The sequence below is a fragment of the Mya arenaria genome, chromosome 12, assembly GCF_026914265.1.
Source record: "Mya arenaria isolate MELC-2E11 chromosome 12, ASM2691426v1".
NCBI lineage: Eukaryota > Metazoa > Mollusca > Bivalvia > Myida > Myidae > Mya > Mya arenaria.
This window is the reverse complement of record NC_069133.1, coordinates 67,514,286-67,539,453: the sequence shown is the minus strand read 5'-3', so window position 1 is coordinate 67,539,453 and position 25,168 is coordinate 67,514,286. Positions and strand designations below refer to the sequence as shown.

The following is a 25,168-nucleotide window of genomic DNA, read 5'->3' as shown; positions in this document are numbered from 1 at the left end:
TCTTTTATAGCTTTCCTCATCCTCAATACAGCCTATGTATCTACGTTGTTATGATCATACTTACCAAGTCCATGCTGATGATTTCTGGATCTGCAAATAACATAATCATATTTCAGTATCAGAGCATGATTAAGTTCTGTTAGAATCTTTATAAAATTATTATCAAAATTATCCAGTATGTAGTTGTTCAATCTGAAATGGATAAAAACAACAGCTTAATTGTTAAATTCAATTAATACAACAACCATTTTCTGTTGATACAACAACCAATTTAACCTTCCTTGAAATGGTTTAGGGTAATCATGGGCTTTGATTTGGCACCTTTTCCTGAACTTCTTTCAGGTGATTGAAGACTTTTGAATTGGCACCATACCTTGGTTAGGCTTAAGGTGATTGAAGGCTTTTGAATTGGCACCATACCTTGGTTAGGCTTAAGATGACTGAAGGCTTTTGAATTGGCACCATACCTTGGGCAGGCTTAAGATGACTGAAGGCTTTTGAATTGGCACCATACCTTGGGCAGGCTTAAGATGACTGAAGGCTTTTGAATTGGCACCATACCTTGGGCAGGCTTAAGATGACTGAAGGCTTTTGAATTGGCACCATACCTTGGGCAGGCTTAAGATGACTGAAGGCTTTTGAATTGGCACCATACCTTGGGTAGGCTTAAGATGACTGAAGGATTTTGAATTGGCACCATACCTTGGGTAGGCTTAAGATGACTGAAGGCTTTTTAATTGGCACCATACCTTGGGCAGGCTTAAGGTGACTGAAGGATTTTGAAATGGCACCATACCTTGGGCAGGCTTAAGGTGATTGCAGGCTTTTGAAATGGCACCATACCTTGGGCAGGCTTAAGGTGATTGAAGGCTTTTGAAATGGCACCATACCTTGGGTAGGCTTAAGATGACTGAAGGCTTTTGAATTGGCACCATACCTTGGGCAGGCTTAAGGTGACTGCAGGCTTTTGAAATGGCACCATACCTTGGGCAGGCTTAAGATGACTGAAGGCTTTTGAATTGGCACCATACCTTGGACAGGCTTAAGGTTATTGCAGACTTTTGAATTGGCACCATACCTTGGACAGGCTTAAGTTTATTGCAGACTTTTGAATTGGCACCATACCTTGGGTAGGCTTAAGATGACTGAAGGCTTTTGAATTGGCACCATACCTTGGGCAGGCTTAAGATGACTGAAGGCTTTTGAATTGGCACCATACCTTGGGCAGGCTTAAGATGACTGAAGGCTTTTGAATTGGCACCATACCTTGGGCAGGCTTAAGATGACTGAAGGCTTTTGAATTGGCACCATACCTTGGGCAGGCTTAAGATGACTGAAGGCTTTTGAATTGGCACCATACCTTGGGTAGGCTTAAGATGACTGAAGGCTTTTGAATTGGCACCATACCTTGGGTAGGCTTAAGGTGACTGAAGGATTTTGAATTGGCACCATACCTTGGGCAGGCTTAAGGTGATTGCAGGCTTTTGAATTGGCACCATACCTTGGGCAGGCTTAAGGTGATTGCAGGCTTTTGAAATGGCACCATACCTTGGGCAGGCTTAAGGTGATTGCAGGCTTTTGAAATGGCACCATACCTTGGGCAGGCTTAAGGTGATTGCAGGCTTTTGAAATGGCACCATACCTTGGGCATGCTTAAGGTGATTGCCGGCTTTTGAAATGGCACCATACCTTGGACAGGCTTAAGGTGACTGAAGGCTTTTGAATTGGCACCATACCTTGGACAGGCTTAAGGTGATTGCAGACTTTTGAATTGGCACCATACCTTGGGCAGGCTTAAGTTTATTGCAGACTTGTGAATTGGCACTATACCTTGGGCAGGCTTAAGATGACTGAAGGCTTTTGAATTGGCACCATTCCCTGGACTTGTTAAAGGGGATAAATGGTTTTTGAAATAACACCATATCCTTAAGGCTTATAAAAAGGCTTGTGAATTCAGGCAATCATCACTGAACAGAATTTATTTAGGTGATTTAAGGATTATGTCATGGCAACCTTTCCTGAACTGATCTGGCTAAAGTTTTTTAACTGCTTTTAAACTGACATGTCTGTCAATGGGGCAAGATTTAAAAATAACACTTATAAAGCAACCAGAATAGAAACAATATTGTTTGCATTAATTTTAGGCTAAGGAAACAAAGGGGTTGTCAATTGGATCACAACAAGTTACAACCAGTTTGAACAAATAATGTGAGTCAATATAATACCGTGAAATCATTAATGTTCGTTATGCTCGTGTTTTTTGTTGGTTGGTAGATCCACAAATTCAAAATCCCATGAAATAAAGACCCTTTATTCACTTTTTCAAAGGCCTTGTTTTGTACATGGGTTTGGTCTTTACCCCAACGAAAAAGGTTCATGAAGTTCATGAATTATTCATGAAATAGTTCATGAACTTTTTAATGAAGGAAAAATGGCCAATTTATTCATGAAGTTCATGAACTAAAAGTCATTCAATTTAAAAGAGTTCTTGAATCAAATTTCAAAAACTTCATGAATGAATTTTATGAATATGCATCATCAAAATTTGACTTCGATCACAACAATTTACTCAATAATTGTAAACTATGAATATTATGCAATAAACATGTAGATGGTTTAAGAAGTTATAATGAAACAAGACTAATCATTATAAAATATGACAGTTCTATGGTTTTATCAAGAAGTCGTCCATTTATAACACTTCCACGATTTTTTGACACATAACACTGTTGTGAGTATATACACCTTGCCAAATGATGTAATCATTGTAGATGATCATGGTTCTTCTTCTTTATGGTAGATGTGTAAGTTTCAAATTTATTTAATCACTGAGACTTGCCAAACTTTTTTAGCATCTAGGTTGTGTAAAGCAGTCCTTCGCTATACAAGAACAGTTTTTCACTTCTTCTTTAGTTAAGATAGTGGAACTCATATTTTTTAACAGTTTCCAAATGACTTCTGTACCAATGGTGATCACCACAGCAACTAACATGGAGTTGGTAGATGATTTGATTCTATACTGCAGTGCAGTAATATGTATCGCCCATGTCCTCCTTTTCTTTCTCAAATGGCAGTTGTCTTCCTCTTTTTTAAGACTGTTTTCCCTAAAAAAATATATGACATTGAATTTAGCTTTTGATGATAAGAAGAAAGTTCAAAATGCATAATTAAAGTCTTCTTTCTTTAAAGAACTTAGGCCAATTTAAATTATTTCAACTCTAGAAGATTATAGAACTTATGAGATTTTAAGCTGTCTACATTGAAGTTTTACTATGCAGTAAAAACAAAATTCACTTATATTAATTGTAGGTACAGGACAATTCACATAAGCCTCAAAGTAAAAAGTGATACCAATTGCAATCTACTGTCAAGTTCTTGAGTCATATGACCATTAAGGGGCATTACTCTCGTAGTAGAATTGCTATGTTGGAGAGAAATGGGTCCTCCCAGGAAAAACAATTGTTTAAACTAAAACCTTTACCAGTTACTCCAGTCAGTAGTGTCATGAACACGTGAGCACCTGCAGAAATTGTACAGGATATGTTGGTGGGTCGAGGCTCTGTATGGTGGCAAGGTGATTGGGGTTCAGGGGTACTGGTAACAAGAAAGGTTGACATCCTCACTTTCCCCACATAGCTGAGTAGCTGCATAACTGGTTGTGTATTACTGGTCTCAATTAAGTCTAAAATGGACAATTTACTTTAGTGAAAATTATTAACAATTATGTGTAAGACATGTTTTTTTCACTCAATCACCCAAGAACATTAAATGAATGCAGTCACATATCACAATTCTAAACTGTCACAAATTTTGGCGACTTCTTTAAATTGTCTCTTTTCTGATCAAATGATACACAAGTAAACACATTTCAAAGTGATGAAGCGAAATGACAATAAGTTCGTATGATTTTTATGTTAGAAAAACATATAATTCATAACTAGAAAACTTAAATTGATGATTGACATGCTCTTTCCAGAAATTACAATTTACAGTCACTTGATATTGTCATACGTTGTACCTTTAGTAAGGAGTCAAAACCAATTTAGTTCAACAATAATTTACAAGTGATAGGTAAAAACTCACAAGTTTACCTGTAGGATACCTGTAGGATGATTTTGGGTTCTGTATAAGGACTTGTGCCCTTTTTAAACCCCTCTTCGTCTAAACTTGTTTCGTCACGATCTATCTTCGGAGCTCATAAAATCTTATCGTGTAAAGGTTGTTGGTAACAGTTATGAGTATATATGATTAAATTACAGCTGTCCATAGACAACGTTGATACAGGTCTCAAAACTGGTACAGCATGTCTCCTTGCCAGTGGCGGTCCAACCTTACTTTAAACGATTCTACATCTTCAGCATCTATCACATGTTGAGGCAAGTCATTCCACACTTGTATAACACGACGAGAAAACTGGTGCTGGCAGAAAGTGGTCCTAAATCTGAGTTTTTCAAGCTTTAAGTTATGCCCTCTTGTTGATGAAGCGTAGCAAAAGAATCTTTCAAAGTCACAATCATCGATACCTTTTACAATCTTAAAAGTCTGTATAGCGTCTCCACGCATTCTTCTATGAGCAAGAGTGGGTAATTTTAACTGCTTGAGCCTTTCTTCATATGACATATCTTTTAGAGATGGAATCAATTTTGTAGCCCTCTTTTGTAGTCTTTCTAAACTGTCAATATCTTTTCTCATATATGGGTGCCAAACCACATTCGCAAACTCAAGATGGGGTCGGACCATAGTGTACTTATCCATGAAATCAAAAGTTCTGTTAATTATAGATAATATACTGTTTGCCTTGTTTATCTTTGTAGTTTGCCACCGTGGTCATTTTAATGACCTACACAAAAAGTGAAAGCTTCATCCAATATCGTCTGCAGAACTGTACTCCCAGTTAAATTCTAAATGGCGGCTTTTTGTTGTCATTCAGCTGTGTTTGCAATTTTTGTCAGTGATGAAGACAACTAATGGACTTAATTGAATTGCTCTAGAGGGTAGAAATCATAGCTATTAATTATCTTACCAGCTATCAGCCAATGTGTTACATTTTCATGCTGTCTAATAGTGGAGATTAAAAACTACTGTTTGGCATATTGACATCATAGCAAACCAAAGACTCAAGCAATTGCTTAAACAAAACATATGTCAATTTTGAAGTTTAAAACTCATATAAACAACAATGAATGCCTATCAATTATATATGTACAGCATGGTCACTAAAACAGAAGTTGTATGAGAAAACATTATCTTAACCAATCAAAAAATATTTTCTGTTTATGGGGAGGAGGGGGGGGGGGGGGGGGGGGGGGGGGCGTTGTTACAATTGTCTCACTTGTGCATGAAAAGATTTGTTTAAATGCAAACTTTAAGACATGAGACCGTCTCCGTGGCCTAGTGGATAAGCGTCCGCCTACGGAGCGGGAGGTCGTGGGTTCGATCCCTGGCCGCGTCATACCAAAAGACGTTAAAAGTTGGTACAAGTAGCTCCCTTGCCTGGCGCTTGGCATTTAAAGGGTAGTGCTTGGAAAAGTGGTGTACTCAGTACTGGTTTAACCCAGGAAAGTTGTACCCCGTGTATCGGTGCTTTACACCGAGCACGTAAAAGAACCAAGGGGTCTCTTCGAAAAAGAGCTAGGGTCTCGCACCCGGACTTCCTTGTATCCCACCACTGTCTCTTCAGCGTGCTGTCCCTTCAGCAAAAACAAAGGACCCCGTTGGAAATAAGTGCTTGCACTTTCACGGGTTATCCTTGATCGCAAGGTCTAAAGAAATACACATACACATACACATACACAAACTTGAATCTTACGTTGCACTTCTGCTAAACTTTAATGAAATGTTCAAGAACTTTGATTCTATCAAAGTTCAGGAACTTATTCAAAAGTTCATCAACTTAAAATGTGGTTCATGAACTTTCAGTTAACTAGTCAAAAGTTCATGAACTAATAAATTATCACAATAACAGTTTATGAACTTTAATACTTGGTTCATGAACTTCACAAAAATTCTTTCAAAGTTCATGAACTTTTGGAATAGTTGATGAACTTCATGAACCTTTTTCGCAGGGGTGTAACAGAGGTTGCACTATATAGCTGTATACAGCTTGAATACCAAACACAACTTGTATATATTACTAACTATTATTGTTTTGTTAATATATTTTATCTGCCTTTAACAAAGAATCAAATTTTTACCAAATCAATTCATTATTTTTATGAACCAAATAACAGAAATACGTACTGTAATGTGTGCTGTTCATAAAAATCTCCAGGTTTTCAAGATTTTCGTGTTGAGTGTCGGATATTTGATTTTTTTCTTTAATATTTACTCGATTACATTGAATGTTTACTCAAATATATGCACCTTCTCGGTGTTTTCGCAGTTGAAAATTGAAAAACCAATAATTCAAGTACCCAAGAAAATGTAATTTATCGGAAACCACGACTTTCATGCCAACAAATATAAATGATTTAACAGTATCTGAAAAAAATGACAGATTTTTTTTACGATATGGCTCTGCCTATAACATGCTATATGGTTCTACATGTGTAAAATATGAGATATGCTTGCATTTTATTGAGACAATTCTTGGCCAAAGTTTCAACTGGACATAATTTTTGGATCAAATTTCAACCTGAAATTATGGCCAAGTAATGATGTTTAAAGTCACTGCTAATCCTGAGCCTGCTATTTAAAGGTATTAGTTTGCCAATTATATTGTATAGTTATTTTAAAATGAATATTCTTGTGTCTGGATGGGCCTAAATATAGGGGTGACTTGGTGACTTATTCTGAGTCACTCTGTTAAAGGAACATATTGATTTCTGGAATAGCTCATGCATATGAGTTTTATTAATGGAACTTATAACTTTAGGGTCACACAAATCCTTATACGTTTGTTTTTCTGTGGGGATCTGTCGTGTTGTTAGTGATGTTAAAGTTGAGTAGCTTCTTTTTACGTAGTACAGCTGCCAGTGTACATTGTACATGTATATTTGCAGCTGACACATAAGTTAATGGATAATCATGTTGGGTTTTGAGAAATTCTGCATATTTTAACAAACAATTTTTAGATGGCTATTTATCGTTTAACATTTCTTTACTTTGGTATATCTATATCCTGGCAATTCTCCACATAACCCTTCCAATTACCCTTCCCTAAATTTCCAAGTTAACTTCCACCAAATGCCATGTATTTGGGTGACATTTGGTGGCATATCAAGAATTTCAGCAACTGCCATGAAATTTCTACCAAATTTGGCAAAAAAAATAAAATTCAAGTGGTAAAAATTTTGGACTAAGTTAATTTTTAGCTCGACTGTTTGAAGCATATGGAGAGCTATGCTACTCACCCAAGCGTCTTTATCAGCAACAGCGTCCCACCTTGGTTAAGGTTTTGCATGTAAGCACCTTTAAGTCAATATCTCAGTTAATACATCATTTATTGCATTGAAACTTTAGATATGTTTTCCCAACTATCTTACCTACTAAATTAATGAAGTAAGATAACACTTATTTGAATTTAATGAAAATAATGGTCCTTTATTATTTGCCTTTGAAATTCTGGTTAAGGTTTTGCATGTTAAAGCACATATAGGTCAATATCTCAGCAACTACGTGTTGTATTGCATTAAGACTTTATACAACGGTATTCAACCATTCAAACAACTAAATTAACGGAGTAAGATAACTCTAGTTTGCATTTAATGCAAATAATTGCCCTTTATTATTCGACTTTGAAATACTGGTTAAGGTTTTGCATGTAAGCAATCAATGGTCAATATCTCAGGAACTACTTCATGTATTACATTGAGACTTTATACAACGGTACACAACTATCCAACACACTTAATTAACCATGTTAGATAACTCTAGTTTACATTTAATGCAAAATAAATGCCCTTTATTATTGGAATTAAAAATTCTGGTTAAGGTTTTGCATGTTACCACATTTTAATCAATATCTCAGCAAATACATTATGTACTGCATTGAAACTTGAGATATGTATTCCCAACTATCTAACCTACTAAATTGAGGATGGAAGATAAAGCTTTTTTCAATATGCAAATGATGGACCTTTGTTATTTGACTTGGAAATTCTAGTTAAGGTTTTGCATGCAAGCACACATAGGTTGATATCTCAGCAACAACTTGAGGTCTAATTGCATGGGGAATTTAAACAATGGTACTCAACCATCAAACCTACTTAATCAACCAAGTTATATAACTCTAGTTTGCATTCAACTTAGATATTCTGGTTAGCTTCACTTTTTGCATTTAAGCACACATAGGATAATATCTCAGCAACTACATGATGTATTGCATTGAGACTTTATACAATGGTACTCAACCAACCAATCTACTTTAATAACTAAGTACTATAGCTCTAGTTTGCATTAAATTGAAATTGAAGGCCCTTTTTATTTGACATAGAAATAAGAATACATCATGTAATGCATTGAAACTTTATACACAGGCTCCCAACCATTCAACCTTAAATTCTTAATAAATCAGGAAAGATAATTTTGTCTTGCATATTATATAATTTTTGCCCCTTTATTATGTGACTTAGAAATTCTGGTTAAGGATTTGCATTTATTCATATTTGACTTGGAAATTCTAGTTAAGGTTTTGCATGTAAGCACACATAGGTTAATATATAAGCAACTTTTTCATATAATGCATTAAGACTTTATACAATTGTACTTAACCACCTAGCTTACTTGAATAACCAAGTTAGATAACTGTATAACGGCCCTTTATTATTGGACTTAGAAATTCTGGTTAGAATTGCATGTGAAAATATTTATGTTTATATCTCGGCAAATACATCATGTATTGCATTGAATTCTAATCAAATTTTACAGTGATCCATGTTTCACCAAAACTTCAATCCTGTCTGTGACAGCTCTTGTTCATATGGCAGTTGGTGGAAAACTAAACTAAGTTAATTTTTGGGGTGGTATTTGGTGAAAAAGACTTTTAAAATCTCAAGAGTTCTGTATGATGGAGCAGAATTCACCATTATCATCATGGAATAAGAATAGCATTCAGTTGCTGTTCATGCTGCTGTTTTAGCATCATTACATAATTATGCTACTATTTAAAACTTACTGGTATTAATAGTTTGTGGATTTCTCCCACTACTACTATAACTACAGTTGAACACCGCTATTCCGAAAACACCGTTTATCCGAAATTATCGCTATTTCAAATTTATTTTTCTGTCCCGATTATACTCCTTCTTTGTTTAACTGAATTTTTGGTCTTTCATCCGAAATCGCTATTCCGAAAAAATTGCTATTCCGAAGTAAAAATAATGGTCCCGATTTGGTATTTCACACCTATTTATCAATTCTTAATTCGAACCTGATCGTGTCATAGTTTTTCACACCTTACTGCGAATGCACTCGGGCATTGGCCTGAGGTGACAATGGAGCACAATTAGCGCTTGTTAAAGAATAACTTTGAGCACGCGTATGTTACAAACATTGATGTCAGAAAATGAGCGATTCATTTTGGTGATGTAGTATATAACTGCTGGTTAACGCAACCTGAATACCATTCGAAAATGTCATCAGATTCATGCATGTGCTGTCATTTGTTTTAAAAGTATAATTAAGAATTATTTGTCAATTATTAAACAATCAATTAACAAATAGTTTTATATAAGAAAGATAACTCAAACCGAGTGTATCGTATTGGTAATGGGTAACCGACATTGCAATTTTCACGACTTAGTATTTCACGTCATCTATAATTCGCCAACGCTGTCATTTGTGGAAAATTGTTAATCTAAAACACCGCTATTTCGAAGTAATTCGTTGGGTCCCTACAACTTCGGATTAACAGTGTTCAACTGTACATGTCCTACTAATCTTCATCATGTTGCTGGTTCTATTGATGATGATTATGATGTTGGTGGTTCTATCGATGATGATTATGTTGTTGGTGGTTCTATTGATGATGATTTTTATGATGGTGGTTCTATTGATGATGATTATGATGTTGGTGGTTCTATTGATGATGATTATGATGTTGGTGGTTCTATTGATGATGATTATGATGTTGGTGGTTCTATTGATGATGATTATGATATTGGTGGTTTTATTGATGATGATTATGATGTTGGTGGTTCTATTGACGATGATTATGATGTTGGTGGTTCTATTGATGATGATTATGATGTTGGTGGTTCTATTGATGAGGATTATGATGTTGGTGGTTCTACTGATGATTATGATGTTGGTGGTTCTATTGATGATGATTATGATGTTGGTGGTTCTATTGATGATGATTATGATGTTGGTGGTTCTATTGATGATGATTATGATGTTGGTGGTTCTATTGATGATGATTATGATATTGGTGGTTCTATTGATGATGATTATGATGTTGGTGGTTCTATTGACGATGATTATGATGTTGGTGGTTCTATTGATGATGATTATGATGTTGGTGGTTCTATTGATGAGGATTATGATGTTGGTGGTTCTACTGATGATTATAATGTTGGTGGTTCTATTGATGATGATTATGATGTTGGTGGTTCTATTGATGACGATTATGATGGTGGTGGTAGTGGTGGTGGTGAATTATGATGATTGTGGTGGAGGTGATAATGATGATAGTGGTGGTGGTTGTTTTTTACAATTGTGGTGTTGTTGATGGTTGATTGTGGTGTTGATGAATAGGATAATTGTGGTGGTATTGGTGGTTAAGATGATTGTGGTGGTGGTGATTCTCAGTTTAGGAATGTACTAAGTTTAAAAGTATCATTCAATCTGTACAATGGTGTACATTTTGATGTAGATCTTAATAAATATGTTAACTAAACCTTGATGAGTAACTGTTAAAAGTAAAAAATAGCATAAGATATTGGAAAAGAAGAAAACTAAAACCTATAGGTTGACACCTTATAGCTTTTTTGGGGTTTTAACCGCCTTTGATGAAATTAAAGCAACATCTTTATGATACAAAAGAAGAAAAAAGAAAAAGAAAAACTAGATCACCAGGTCAAATTGAAGGAAAAGCTTGGTAACACTGTAGAGGTCTTATTTATGACTGTATCTTTATGAAAGTTGGTCAGAATGTTTATATTAATAATCTTCAAGTCAAGTTTAAATCTGGGTCATGTGCAGTCAAAAACAAGGTCACCAGGTCAAATCATAGGAAAAGCTTGTTAGCACTCTAGAGGTCACATAACTGTATGATCATGAAACTTAGTCAGAATGTATATATTGATTAGGTCTAGGCCAAGTTCATATCTTGGTCATGTGCAGTCAAAAACTAGGTCACCGGGTCAAATTTAATGAAAAGCTTGTTAACAATCTAGAGGTCACATTTATAAATGTTTCTTCATGAAATTTGGTCAGAATGTTTATATTAATGATATCTAAGTCAAGTTTAAATCTGGGTCATGCGCAGTCAAAAACTGGATCGCCAGGTCAAATATTAGGAAAAGCATGTTAACACTCTAGAGGCCACATTTATGACTATATGTTTATTGAACTTGATCAGGATGTTATTCTTGATATCTTTATTGGATCAGGTGAGCGATACAGGGCCGTCAGGGCCCTCTTGTTTTCTGTTTTGCTATGCATAATTATGTGACTATAATAATTTCAATATACTATAATAATAATAATAATAAGAATAATAATAAAAATAATAGTAAATAAAACAATTTTAGTATTTTCAAGAAATGTGTAAGTTTCAGCCAATATTAAGCTGCTGGTCATTTAACCAATCAAGAGCGAATAATCAATAGCCAATCGTAACAGCGGGATGCAGAAAGTGCGAGAATCTATATCATCTGTGTCATTACATGAGCCAAATAGCAACAAGGAAGAATACCCAACAATAATGAGGTAAGACTACGAGCTAGCATATTATAAGATATAATTGTTATTATTATAAGATATAATTGTTATTATATTTTCGATTTTGATGGGCCAGTATTAGTTAGTTATTATGACTGTTAACCGTGCATTGGAATTTATTATTAGAACGTGAACAATTGAACAACTTGTTAACTTTTATTCTGATGAAATGTGAGTTTGTTATTTCAATCTAGGTACAACATTGTGGGCTTAAAATAGTTTTTAAGTAGATTAAATGCACATTAGAAGAAAGATGGAAATCTATAAGGTTTGACATTTTGACATTAGACAATTTTTGGCTCGCTGATACAATATTGAAGGGAAGCAAAATAATAAATATATGTATGCCTTTATGAATTAACACAAGCTATGTATTGAATTCTCTTTGATTAAATATTAGTTGGCATACATTGACAATATTTCATAGAAATGTCATGTACAACACAGATTTATGTGTATGTATTATCATCACATTTGGGAATGGACTGGTTGAATTGTTTAGAGCTGCACTCTCACAGATTGACCGTTTTGACATAAAATATTTTTGTCTCAGATTAAGCTAACTTTTGTATAAATTCCTTCAATTCAAGCACAAAAATCACAGTAAAGTGCTAAAAAAACTGCTAAAGAGTTTTGATGCATTGAGAGTGCAACTTTAACAAGTCTAGACTTAGACATATATAGGTTGTGTCACATTTTCTAATGGTTTTTCTATCACAGGGCTTTCTAACTTCATGGTGATGAATTTGCCATATTATATGTATATATCATATATGCATTTCAAATGTCTGTAAGCCATAAGCTTGTTGTGTCTGTATAATTTCTTTTTCAGTGACCTGATGCCCTGTGCAATTTGACCTAATGCCTGAAGCCAAGAAATTGCAGAATGGAACTCATATTAGTTGTGGAATTTTTCTTGATGTTTGTTTTAACAGCCTGTATAAATTGTTGTTTGACAAGACAGTGGAATTTTAATAATAGAACATTTTGTTTGAGCAACTGAAATGATTATGGTAAGGCAGATCTTGAATGACATAGATTACTCAAACATACCATTTTTAAATCTTGTGTATTTATATAAATAGTAGTTTTTCCTATGTCTATAAATAATGTTTTATAAAACAAGAGGCACATCAGTGCCTGTGCTCCACTGGCCAAAAGGTTCAAGCAAAGACCACCGAACAAACATTTTCTTCAAGTTTCATAGAAATACAATCATCAATTTTTGAGGAGAAGTTATTTAATTATTTTTTTTACTTTAATAGCTCTGGCTGCCATGTTGTGCAGTGGACCGAAATGATTTGGGCAATTTGAGTAAAGGAGCACCAAACAAACATTTCTGTCAAGTTTTATCGAAAAAAGGTCATCGGTTTCGACGACAAGTCGTATAAAGTTTTTTTTATTTTTTAGCTCTGGCAGCCATGGTGTGCAGTGGACTGGAACCATTTAACAAATTTTGGTTAATGACCACCCAAGGAACATTTCTGTCAAGTTTCATCAAATTCTGATCATCGGTTAACATTTAATCTGAATAGATTATGAAGCAAATATCTAACCTGAACAAGAACTGACGAGATAGAATCGACTTGGTGTTTCACTTACACTTTTCGGCCATTTAAGTTACTAAAAATAGCTGTTTCATAAACTTTCAGAATGTCACTTAAACGAAAATTAATGTTCAGTCTATATATACTTTCCTATGTATAAATGTAAGGTTTTTAAATTGATCTTTTTGTGAGAACTTTATGCTTATATGTTTACTCATAAATTATTATTGTTTAAAAATTATTTAAAGATGCTATACGTGAAAAATTAAGACATTATTTTTTTTTCTATTAAAGGGAGGTAATTCAGTAGTAAAATGTAATCAAAGCTATTAAAGCATGGCATTTCTTTTCTAACCATGTTGATATTATTACAGTCTATTCAAGCAAGATGCCTTTTGTTTTTACATAGTACCCATAGGTTCTGAAAAACAAGGAGCACTATTCCCAACAGAAGGATGTCACTCCCTATCACTGCATGAGCATCATAATAAAGAAATGTTTACTCAAACTGCAAGCTGCTCAATTGAAATAGGTATTTATCTCAAGCATACAGTTTTATAATGTGGCATAATAGTCGGACTACTAAATTGTCATTCGGACTAGTAAAATATGCCATTATGCTAGTCCAACTGGCTAGTAGGTTAAAATGTTTTTCGTGAAGACTGCGGACGAGAAGTCCTTAAAGGTTTTTCTATTTTTAACTCTCGCAGCCATGTTGTGCAGCGGACCGGAACCATTTGGGCAATTTTGGTTAAAGGGCATCCCGATGAACATTTATGTAAAGTTTCATCAAAATCTGATAATCGGTTTCTGAGAAGATGTAGTTTAACGTTTTTTTCTATTCTTAGCTCTGGTGCCCATGTTGTGCAGCAGACCAGAACTGTTTGGGCTATTTTGGTTAAGGACTACCCAAGTAACATTTCTGTCAAGTTTCATTGCAATACGATCATCGGTTTCTGAGGAGAAGTCGTTTAAAGGTTTTTCTATTTTTACCTCTGGGGGCCATCTTGTGCAGTGGACCGAAACCATTGAAGCAAATTTGATAAAGGACCATCCAAGGAACATTTCTGTTAAGTTTCATCAAAATCTGATCATCGGTTTCTGAGAAGATGTTCTTTAAAGGTTTTTCTATTTTTTTGCCCTGGCAGCCATGTTGTGCAGCGGACCGGAACCATTTGAGCAATTTTGGTTAAGGACCACCCAAGGAACAATTCTGTCAAGTTTCATCAAAATCTGCCTATCCGTTTCAGAGGAGATGTCGTTTAAAGATTTTGCTATTTTTAGCTGTGGCGGCCATATTGTGCAATGGACCAGAACCATTTGAGCAGTTTTAATAAAGGACCACCCAAGGAACATTACTGTCAAGTTTCATCAAAATCTGCCAAACCGTTTCAGAGGAGATGTCGTTTAAAGATTTTGCTATTTTTAGCTCTGGTGGCCATATTGTGCAATGGACCGGAACCATTTGAGCAATTTTGGTAAAGGACCACCAAAGGAACATTCCTGTGAAGTTTTGTAAAAATCCGCTTATCAGTTTCAGAGGAGATGTCGTTTAAAGTAAAAGTTTACGCACGCACACACGCACGCACGCACGCACTCACTCACGACGGACAATCTGTGACGACATAAGCTCCATGGCCTTCGGCCAGTGGAGCTAAAAAACAGCATGTATTTGTTATTTTTTTGGATATTTTGAACTTCCAAGCTTTCAACTTTGGAAGTTTTCTTTAAAATTATGGAAGTTTTTGTACTTCCAAGGAATCATTTTTGGAAGTTTTAACCCATTCCTAGGGAGTAATATACTTCCAAACTTCCTTTAACGAAAGCCCTGGTGGTGTTCCATATGGCCTAAAAAAATAATTTGTTTGGTTAGGGTTACATCCTTTTCAAAAATAGGTAGGGTAGGTAGGCTTTTTTTTTTTTTTATTATTTTTTTTTATTAGGCTTTATATAAGAATGTTATTTTCATCATTGGAGAATGGTGTTAAAGTTATCTTCTGTATAAGCATTTAAGGTTTTAAACTACATATTGAAAAGCAATTAAAAAAAAAAAATTCATTTTTTTTTCAAACTGACTATAAAAACAGTAGGGTCGGCACCTTTTCCGTAGGTAGGGTCGGGTAACCCGAACCAAATGTATTTTTTTTTTAGGCCTATACATTTTCGTGTACTGATCCCGTATACGTTGGGTGTACAGGTCAGAACACGCCGGTATATTCAAGATGTATGCGACTGTTCTTTCCCGTATATTCAACCATTTTCCGCAGTTTATGTGATATACTTGCATGTTTTTTTTTTGTGTGTGTGTTTATTTGTGTGTGTTTTTTGTTTGTTTTTATTTATTATTTTCTTTCCTTTTTTCCTCTTCATTGAAATCATGGATACTTCTTCGGCGTTTAAAACGCTAAAATATAGAAGGACTAATAATTTATAATAAAGTGTTTACATATACATGTTACTTTTGCTTGATCTGTATATACGAGGGTTGTCCGGAAAGTTTTGAAATTGCAATCATAAAAAACTTACCACTCCTAGGATGCATTTAAAATTTTATCAGCTGTCAATTGTATCTAATATAAACAAATCCTGAAAGTTTCAACAATATACTATGAAGTGAATGTATACAACAAACATAACAAAAAGTATAGGTTACAAGCCACAGAGCACTTTGTATTCTCATTGCATCACGTCATTATCAGTTTTTCAAAATACGCACCTTCTGCACGTACACACTTACGGTGACAATCAACCCATTGCTTGAGTATCTGTCCGTACCACTCTTTTATGATATTATGAACAACTGTCCTTTTTAGCCGAACGGATTTGTCAATTTCCCTCACTGTCCTCCGCCGGTCTTCTTGTAACATGTCCCGCACTGAATTTACGTCACTTTCACTTACTACTGACGGTCTGCCACTCCGCTTTAAATCGTACACATTTCCATACCCGTCACTGAAACGTCCATGCCAGCGAAATACCAAAGCCCTTGAACATGTTTGCTTTGATTTATCCCGAGGTAGAAACGTATAAGTATTTGTAGGAGTTATCCCGCTGCGAACACAGTGTTTGATCATAGCGCGCTGCTCCTTGCGTGACGTCAACGTTGGATTTTTTTCCGACATCTTCGAAATACCTCTCTACTTCCGCTGATCGTTACAACCATGTCTACAGTTAAATTGCGTCAACAATTTGCGCAGTGATGCAGCTGACGTCATACTGTCGTCATATGTTTTGACGTGACGTTTTGGCGTCTATTGTTCATACAGAGTAGTATATATGAATTGTGAACAATTTTCAGAAAACGTCAATTTCAAAGTGCTCCGTGAAGCGCTAGATGAGTTGTCTTGACAACCATTTCCTTCCTTATTACGAGATTATTTAATTTTATTTTTCAAAAGGAAACTCGTGAATAGTCTATATACATATACACAGCTGTTTATTGTTTGTTGATTTATATTAAAAACGTTTTGAAATATAGACACAGTCACAAAACTTTCCGGACAACCCTCGTACTTTGTACTTAATGTTTGAATAAATGGAATGTCCATGAAAAAAAGTTTAGAACTTAATAAATGATTGCTTATCTGAAATTTTATTGGTTGTATATTATAATTAGTATATAAGCATTGTTTTATGATAGCTACAACAACTGTTATATAATGATGTTAACTCTAACTCATATTCATCGGCTATAATATGACGTAATAACGGTTTTCAAATAAGTGCATTATCTACCACCATAAAGATGACAATGTACCTCAAGACAAAATAATATTTGAATTATATTACAATAACTTTAAATGATTGACTGACCTCATTAAGTCTTACAATATTTTATTAGCTTAATACTTATTTAAAAGTGTTAAGTGCTAAAAATGGTGAGACAAACAATATTCTGACAATAGATGGTAATCCAAATGTCCCAGTTTTCTTAACAATTCCAAAGTGTCCAAAAGAACCTAATAATTATTGGAGATCCTTAAAATATGCAGAGATCTGCTTCATTTCACATTTTAATTTTAATTCCCTGACAATATAAAATGGTCAGTTTACATACATAATGTAGGAGTCAAATTGATTGAGAATCGCTCCGAAGTGACAGTTAAGATATTAGGATAACAGATAAGCAATCAGAGACTTCCCTATAGGCTTATCATATGATATGTAAGAAACACATGATGATAAGATGGGGAAATATTACCCAGCCTAAAGCATTTTTATGATTCTTACCTATCAATTAGATAATATTTAAAAATTAAACTATTATAGAAATTTCATTCAAGAGAAATGAATTCAGTATGAAAATTATTCGATAAAATGATATTGAAAACAATAATTAATTCAAAAACACATATGCAGCCACAAAGTCACATGGTGACACATCACTTAAAGAAAAGAAACAGGTTATTGACATTTCCATATTCAAAATACCAAAACCAGTACTTGAATTAAAACTTTTTTATCTTGTTTATATTAGGGGGAAAAATCAGAATTGTCACAGCTGAAAAACAACAGAGGTCAGTGCTCTTGTAAAACATATTTGCAGTGATTCAATGTATGAGGCTGGATTCTTATTTTTTGTTACCATAAATCATTTTGTTGTAATACTTGGTATTAATCTGGCTAGGCCGAAGGCTGAAGAAACATATTTAAGAGTATATGGTTCTGTTGTCATTTAATTTATGCATCTAATTTTACAAATAAATTTGAATAATGATTATTAAGCTAAAATGACACCTCCATAATTAAATAATACTGAAACTGTTTTCAGAATGCAGACAGCTCTTCACCATCAGCTGTGATCCTTTAGCTGTGATCCTTTGTAATTTTGGGTACATATGAAACTAAATGACTGCAAAGAATGAATGTTTTTCTTTTGTTCTTAGGTTGTTGTATGCATACTTCATAATCCCATGATTTTATTTCCACCAAGTGCCACGCAAAAAAAAAAAAAAAAACTTAGCGTGGCATTTGATTGAAAATTGGTTAAAAATGTTCCAATACTCCACCAAATGCCACGTTTGGGTGGCATTTTGTAAAAAAAATATACAGCAACTGCCACATGGCATTTGGTGGCAAACGTTGCAATACTCCACCAACTGCCACGTTGGTGTGGCATTTGGTGAAAAATGGTGAAAAATTATATCAAAGTTTCATTTTTTTCTGTTTTTGATTTTTTTATTACAATTGTGCCATCCGTTCTAATACACCTACAATTGCAAATGATTTTCCACGTCCAATTTGTGGCAAAATTAGGGAAGAATAATGGAAGCTGTTTCAGGGAGAATTTTGTGTCATTGTTGATTATAACTATTTTTTGTTTTTGATCTATAACCCTCATTACAAATGTTTATATATTCAGTATGCAAATAGTGGCCATCATGCAACCAGCATGTTTAATTAGTTTTGTTTTTAGTTACTGCAAATTTTAAGTTTAATTGTAGAACACATTTAATGATTCCTTACAATTAATTACAGAATTAAGTTTTGTTGCTGTTGCAGGAAATGATAATATTCAAACCACAATTGATCATAATCCTTATTTATTTACATGTTTGCTGCATGTTTATATATGCCCTGTCAAATTGTTTTTTTTTTAAATCCTTGCCATTACATTAAACTTCGCAATAACATTTCAGGACTACAACAATACATCTCAAATCCCCCTCAGCTACCCTTAAACAAGGACAACACAACTCCAGAACAGCCAAAGAACACTTTTAAACTAAAAGAGACTGCAGAACTATGTAACCTATTCAAGGAAAACCATCACAAGCTCTACAAAACTAGCAAAGGACATTCAAAAACAACACACTCCAAAGCTGCAAAAGGACAATTCTAGTCAACATATGGACACAACATTGCTTGTCAAAACACCTGTGCAAAGACTGCTGAAAAACTACCTAAGAAAATCCATGTCTACCCAAAAAGCACAAGGATATTCAAGAACTGCACAATTCATCCAGATAATCCCATGTACCAAATTTTATAAATCAACTATTATGTATTTGACGAGATACAGAGACAATTGTGGTACCAATACCAGACAATTGAAGACAATATATGCCAGAACTCACTCTGTAACGACAAAACTCAGCCAATATCAGCAAAACTCAAATAATATGAGTTTCCTCCGTTTTGATTGGCTCGCCTTATATAGGATTTGTGAAATGAGCCATTTTCATTGGCTGTCAAAACTCGCCTTATATGAGAAATATGCTGGAAATTATTTTTAAAGGTAGCCATTTTGTTTTCCGTTTCTGACTCAGCTTTTGCAAATGTTGTGCTTCGTATTAATCTATTTGGAATACTTGAACCTATTGAATAATTGACCACTTATACAGTTTGATATAACAGTTGTATAAGAATAAGTTGTTTTTTTATCTCATACTTGATTTTGTGTGGCATTAATATTTTGGATGCTGCAATATAATTTTGTAACCATTTCAACACATTAGTATTGTATTGAAGCGAAATGTTGGCTATGCTCATTAAATCATACGTTGCTGCTTATAAATGTTTTTACTGTGACTTTTTAACTTTCAAATACTAACTTATATTGTTATGTCTAAAACTGTGTTTGAAAATCATCTTTTAACAACTATTGACAATAACAATAATTAATGCAGCCAATATGCTAGGCCAGGTTCCAACTACATTCTCAAAAGGACACAGTCAGAACTTGGTAGAAAAGTAGAAAAAGGGGAAAAAGAGGCATAATTTTGTCAAAATGCTTGATAGAGTTACATCCTCCAGTGTTCAGGTTGGGGATATGGTGGTGAACAAGTGTGCCAAGTTTCAAAGCCATATGTCAATTGACTTTGAAAATATTTGAGGTGGTATGCAAACTATAACATAAGTGGTTACGCTGTCCCCGACGCTCGGGTGACTATGATAGCTCTCCTTATACTTTGAATAGTCAAGCTAAAAATCTAGCTCAAGATTGACAGTGGAAAGCATCCATAATATTATGAATGAGAAAATCCATGAAGGATAATGATGACTTCAAGTCCAAGCTAAATTTCACTGTGATCAAATCCCCTTGTAAATATCAAAATCCCCTGGAATTCAGGCCGAAATCTCTTGGAAAGCCTCTCAGAAATATGGCATGTCTGTGATAGTTAACAGGTATTCCAAAGTTTAAAAGTGATATCCTTGATAGTTTGCATGTAAGTGATCAAAGCACAACAAATTACAAAGTCCAAAAATACTTAAATATACCACCCTCTCCTACCATTCTAAATGTGAGACTCAAAAACCTTTTTTGTTATGTTGAAGGCATTATTCATTTATTGTCTGCAGAAAAATTTGAAATTATTCCAACAAAAATTAAAGCTATGTCCAATTCTCAAAATCCATCAAAATTAATTTTCTACATCCCAAAACAGGTGAGCATATAGAGGGTACAAGGTGAAAAAGGGTGATATATGATTAAGTTCCCTATTAGTTTCAAAGTTGGTTGATAGTAACCATTTTAGTGATCAAACACAAAACTTAACCAATGCCCTGGACAACAACAACAATGACGACAATCAAGTGACGACAACATCTCATCTTTTTTTTCAAAAATCGGAAAAGAACTTCATATCAAAAGATGTTTTTAGAGACAAACTGGCTCCCCAAAATGTGTTCTACATCTGATAGTTGAAAAGCCCAGCAAATGGACATTTAGTTTATTGATCATAGTACCGTAACTTTTTCATGTTCAATATTGATAAGAATATTTAAAGGGGCTGTCTCACGTATTGGCACCAAAAAAAAGTCTTTTTCTGTAATGAATCTCAGGACAATATTATTATCTAATAGAACGTGTTAAGCTTTGATATCATAATTGTAAAAAAAGTACCAAAATGTAAAAAAAAATTGTGTTGGAGACCAGAGTGTGTTGCCAAAATTGTAGTACATACTAACTACGAAGGCTTACTCTAATCACGTGACATAATTAAGCTATACACCTACCTCGGTGATAACACCGACTAGCTAATCACATGAATTCTACCTGGTAAGACATACCCAGTAATCTTTTTTAATGGAAAATACAAAATACTTTTACTGCTAAACTTAAATAAATTGTTAACTATGTGGTACTTCAGTTATTAAGTTTCAATGCATTGTACATTGTGCCAAGTTTATGTCAGATTTCAACAATTTTCTTTTTTTCGCTTAATCTTAACATACATGAGACTGCCCATTTGAACTTTTTTTAGAAATGAAGAGTTTGCAGAATATTGTTTCTTTGTTTTTTATTTTACAGAAAAATATAGTATTTTTGAAGTATTACAATGAATTAATGCTGCTATAAATTTTTGGTATTGAGCACAACTTACAGAGTTATTTATTTCCAAACCTTGACATAATTTTACATTTGATGCATTTTTCAACTTGCACATTATGTTCACCAGTGTTTTCCATTGCAAATTTACTCATATAAACATTAAACAACTTTTATAAACTTTGCAATTCCCTTTTTTCAGATATATTTTTCCAAGTACTGTAGTGTGAACCCAGCTGAAAGATAAAATATCGTTAGAGCTCACAAAAAAGTGATAAATACCCCCAATTTGTCAATAAAGCTAAGAATATCTACTTTGGTGAGGTGATTACACATTATAATGAAATACCATTTGCAATCATAACCTTCCAATCAGTGGGGTATTTTTGCTTGAATTTCATTCAGATCTTCTTATAGTTCCATTAAATTTTGAAATCATTGGCACTACATCAATGACTGCTATTTGTGATAGTGAGTATAGGTTATTGTATAAGTTTATTAAGTGATTTATCGTTCCAAATTTCATCAGCTTAAAAATTAAGCAATGTGTCTCTGTGAAAAAGACTTGTCCATCAGTTCAGTATATTGTGACGTCTTTTAATCAGTGTTTGCGAAGCAAATAGTGGACAAACTTTTCTCCCACCTCTGAAAAGTAGATCCAATAAATTAACCATGCTAGAAACCTTGTTTCCGCAAAACACCCTACGCTCGGGTCGGAATGAACCTATCTTACACTCTCGGCCATGGAAGATACTTATAATATGGGCATGTGCAGTTAAAGCAATTTAATTAATCATAAAGAGTTAAAACAATTCTTCACAAATCAATAACCCAAAAGATTTTAAATATCACCCACCCCTGATTGGCTGACAATGTAGGGCAAACACTATGACTGAAAATGAATCAAATAGTTATAATTACCCAAACATAAATGGAGCTGTCATTGAACTAAGACATATGTAAGCATGGCCTCCCAGGTCCAGGGGTAAACAAGGGATATCAGGGGGGAGCACTTAGTGTATCTGATGTTGGTAATCGGCCTTACCCTGGGCTGCCGGGGCATATGGCAGGAGTTTTCCAGCAGTTTGTCTTCAAAAGGCGGCCTCAGCTCATACAAAAAACTGGTGCATAATGAGTTATCAATGGGATTGGTGTATCATATGTGGCCAGTGTTGGTGGGAAGGCATTAGCTGAGTTGATTGTCCTACTCTAGCATAAGGACTTACTATAACATCATTCTGTAAAATCAGGCATTATGAATAAATTTTTATTGATTTTGAAATCATACCTCAGTATTTAAAGCAACATGCTCATGCTTTGTAAAGTGTACTTATTAACAAATTAAAGCGTTGCAATGAGTAATATAACAAAAAATTGAAAAATTGGAACCCATTAGCAAATGTTGATATTTGCTTAAATATTGTCCACAAATTTCATAAGCGTTTACAACATGATTGAAAATAATAACAGCTGTGTTGTTGACATTGAATCACATGCCTTTTTCAAATGTATCCTTAATAGGTCATCATACCCAACACTTGTTAAGGTTGTGGTGGTCTTGTGGACTAGCAGGCTGTTTTCTTATTGTGTTTTACTGAAACCAGCTACGTTTAGAACCCTGCTTAAACCAAAATACTTTTTTATGCTATAACTGATATATATTTTGCCATTTCCATATCATTGAAATTGATAATAAAAGTGTTTTCTGATGCACTACCGGTCCAAAAACATGAGAGAGTCACGTTTATAGTGTTGACTTAGGCATAAGAAATATCATAATTAATTGTTTGTGTCATGGAAATAAAATTTTGATTGTATTGATGGGGATTTAGCACCAAAAAATGATTTTTGATGTAATACTTTCTGATACAGATCATTTAATTGAAGCTATTGGGGATTATTATAATACCATGGTAAGTTCATACATTGTTAAGCTATAATAATCTGATATGCATCCAAATCCATGAAAAAAGCACAGTTTTGAACCGAAATTGTGCTTGCTTTCTTATACATAAGAAAAGATAAAAAAGTAGATGATTTACATTTTAATGCCTAATTTTTGTTCAAATTTTGTGATGTTTTGCTTAGATTTGATAACACTTTTGTGTTAAAAAATTATATAGGACTGTTTGCATTATTGGATATAAATTTCTTCAGTTTGGTCTGAAGTAAACAATTTTAAGAGAAATTGTTTCTTTAATTGCACTACCAGTAATTTTTCACTCTGACCCTAATGTGACTCTTACCATTGGTTAGATCCCTGTGGTCTTGTTCTGATGGTTATTCAGGTCCGCGCCCAACACCTGGCCCCAGTTTTGTCGAAACTTCTTAAGTCCCTTTTTAAGCTGCTTTTTTTCGGTTTTCAATAAATTGTGTAATATCAACTTCTAGAAGATATTTTATACTTTAGGTAAGCATTATCTATTATGATAATCACAATAAAATATTTTTCAGTTATCAAATTTCAATTAAAGTATGTATTTGGTGGATTGAAACAAGCAACTTAAGCCTGTTAATTAGGTAGAAGCTTTCATAAAATTTGGGCCAGGCTCACTTCCCCCCCCCCCCCCTTAAATCAGAAGATGCTGCTTCAACCATAAAGGTTTAGATGGAAGAGGAATGTATAGTGTGTGCTTGTATAAACCCCCTGCCCAGTTAGCTCTGTTTAAGTGCCATGCTAATCGTTTGGTAGTGTAAGGTTCGAGCCCAGCGACTGATGCACTTTTCAAACCCGGTTTACCATTTTCTTTGTTTTTACTGTCCCTCCCCCCCTCCCCCCAATGCTGTTTCTTGATAAAAAGTGGTCTGAAGTTGTTTACTGAAGAATTGCCTCAACATTAACCATTATTTGAAGTTTATCAAGAGTTTATTTAGTCAACCATGTTATTTAAATTTTGAAATTATAGGATAAATAGTGCAGCCTGGTTTTATAAAAAATGTTTCAAGGTTTTACCTTTTGACTTTTAATTGTTGCTGTAGCCTAGTTCAATTCATTTAAGATTTTATGAAGAAAGTTATTTTAACCAATGTTAAGAAGCATTTCGCTTAAAGCTGCGCTTACACAGATTGGATGTTTAGACAACTTTAGATTTTTTATTGTGGAACAACTTTATATTTTTTATTGTGGAATCAATTTATGTGAAAATGCATGGATACCAGTGGTGTTAGTATTAGTGGTATTACAGTTAACTGGTCAAAAGTTCGTGAACTAATAAATTATCACTATAAAAGTTCATGAGCTTCACAAAAATTCTTTCAAAGTTCATAAACTTATTTGAAATTTCTTGATTTTTTGGAATAGTTCATGAACTTCATGAACCTTTTTCGGAGGGGTAGACTGCTGACAGAAAGTCAGTTCACAGATTTTCATATTTAAGTGAAAAAAATAATTTTATGATTGTTTAAAAAGCCATTTTTTTTTCCAATGAAAATCTGCGATTTGATCTTTCGCCAGCAATCTTATATC

The 25,168-nt window shown here is 34.2% G+C and overlaps 2 long non-coding RNA genes across 2 annotated transcripts; one reads left to right on the top strand and one right to left on the bottom strand.

Annotated features, from left to right (window-relative positions):
* Positions 1–64: 64 nt before the first annotated feature.
* Positions 65–13,493, bottom strand: LOC128212449 (uncharacterized). The gene is made up of 3 exons (XR_008257458.1): positions 13,440–13,493; positions 7,353–7,410; positions 65–90 (listed from the first exon to the last, which is right to left on the bottom strand). It is a non-coding gene; the product is annotated as an uncharacterized LOC128212449 (long non-coding RNA).
* Positions 11,734–19,947, top strand: LOC128212448 (uncharacterized). The gene is made up of 4 exons (XR_008257457.1): positions 11,734–11,871; positions 12,716–12,896; positions 13,294–13,962; positions 19,070–19,947. It is a non-coding gene; the product is annotated as an uncharacterized LOC128212448 (long non-coding RNA).
* Positions 19,948–25,168: the final 5,221 nt, after the last annotated feature.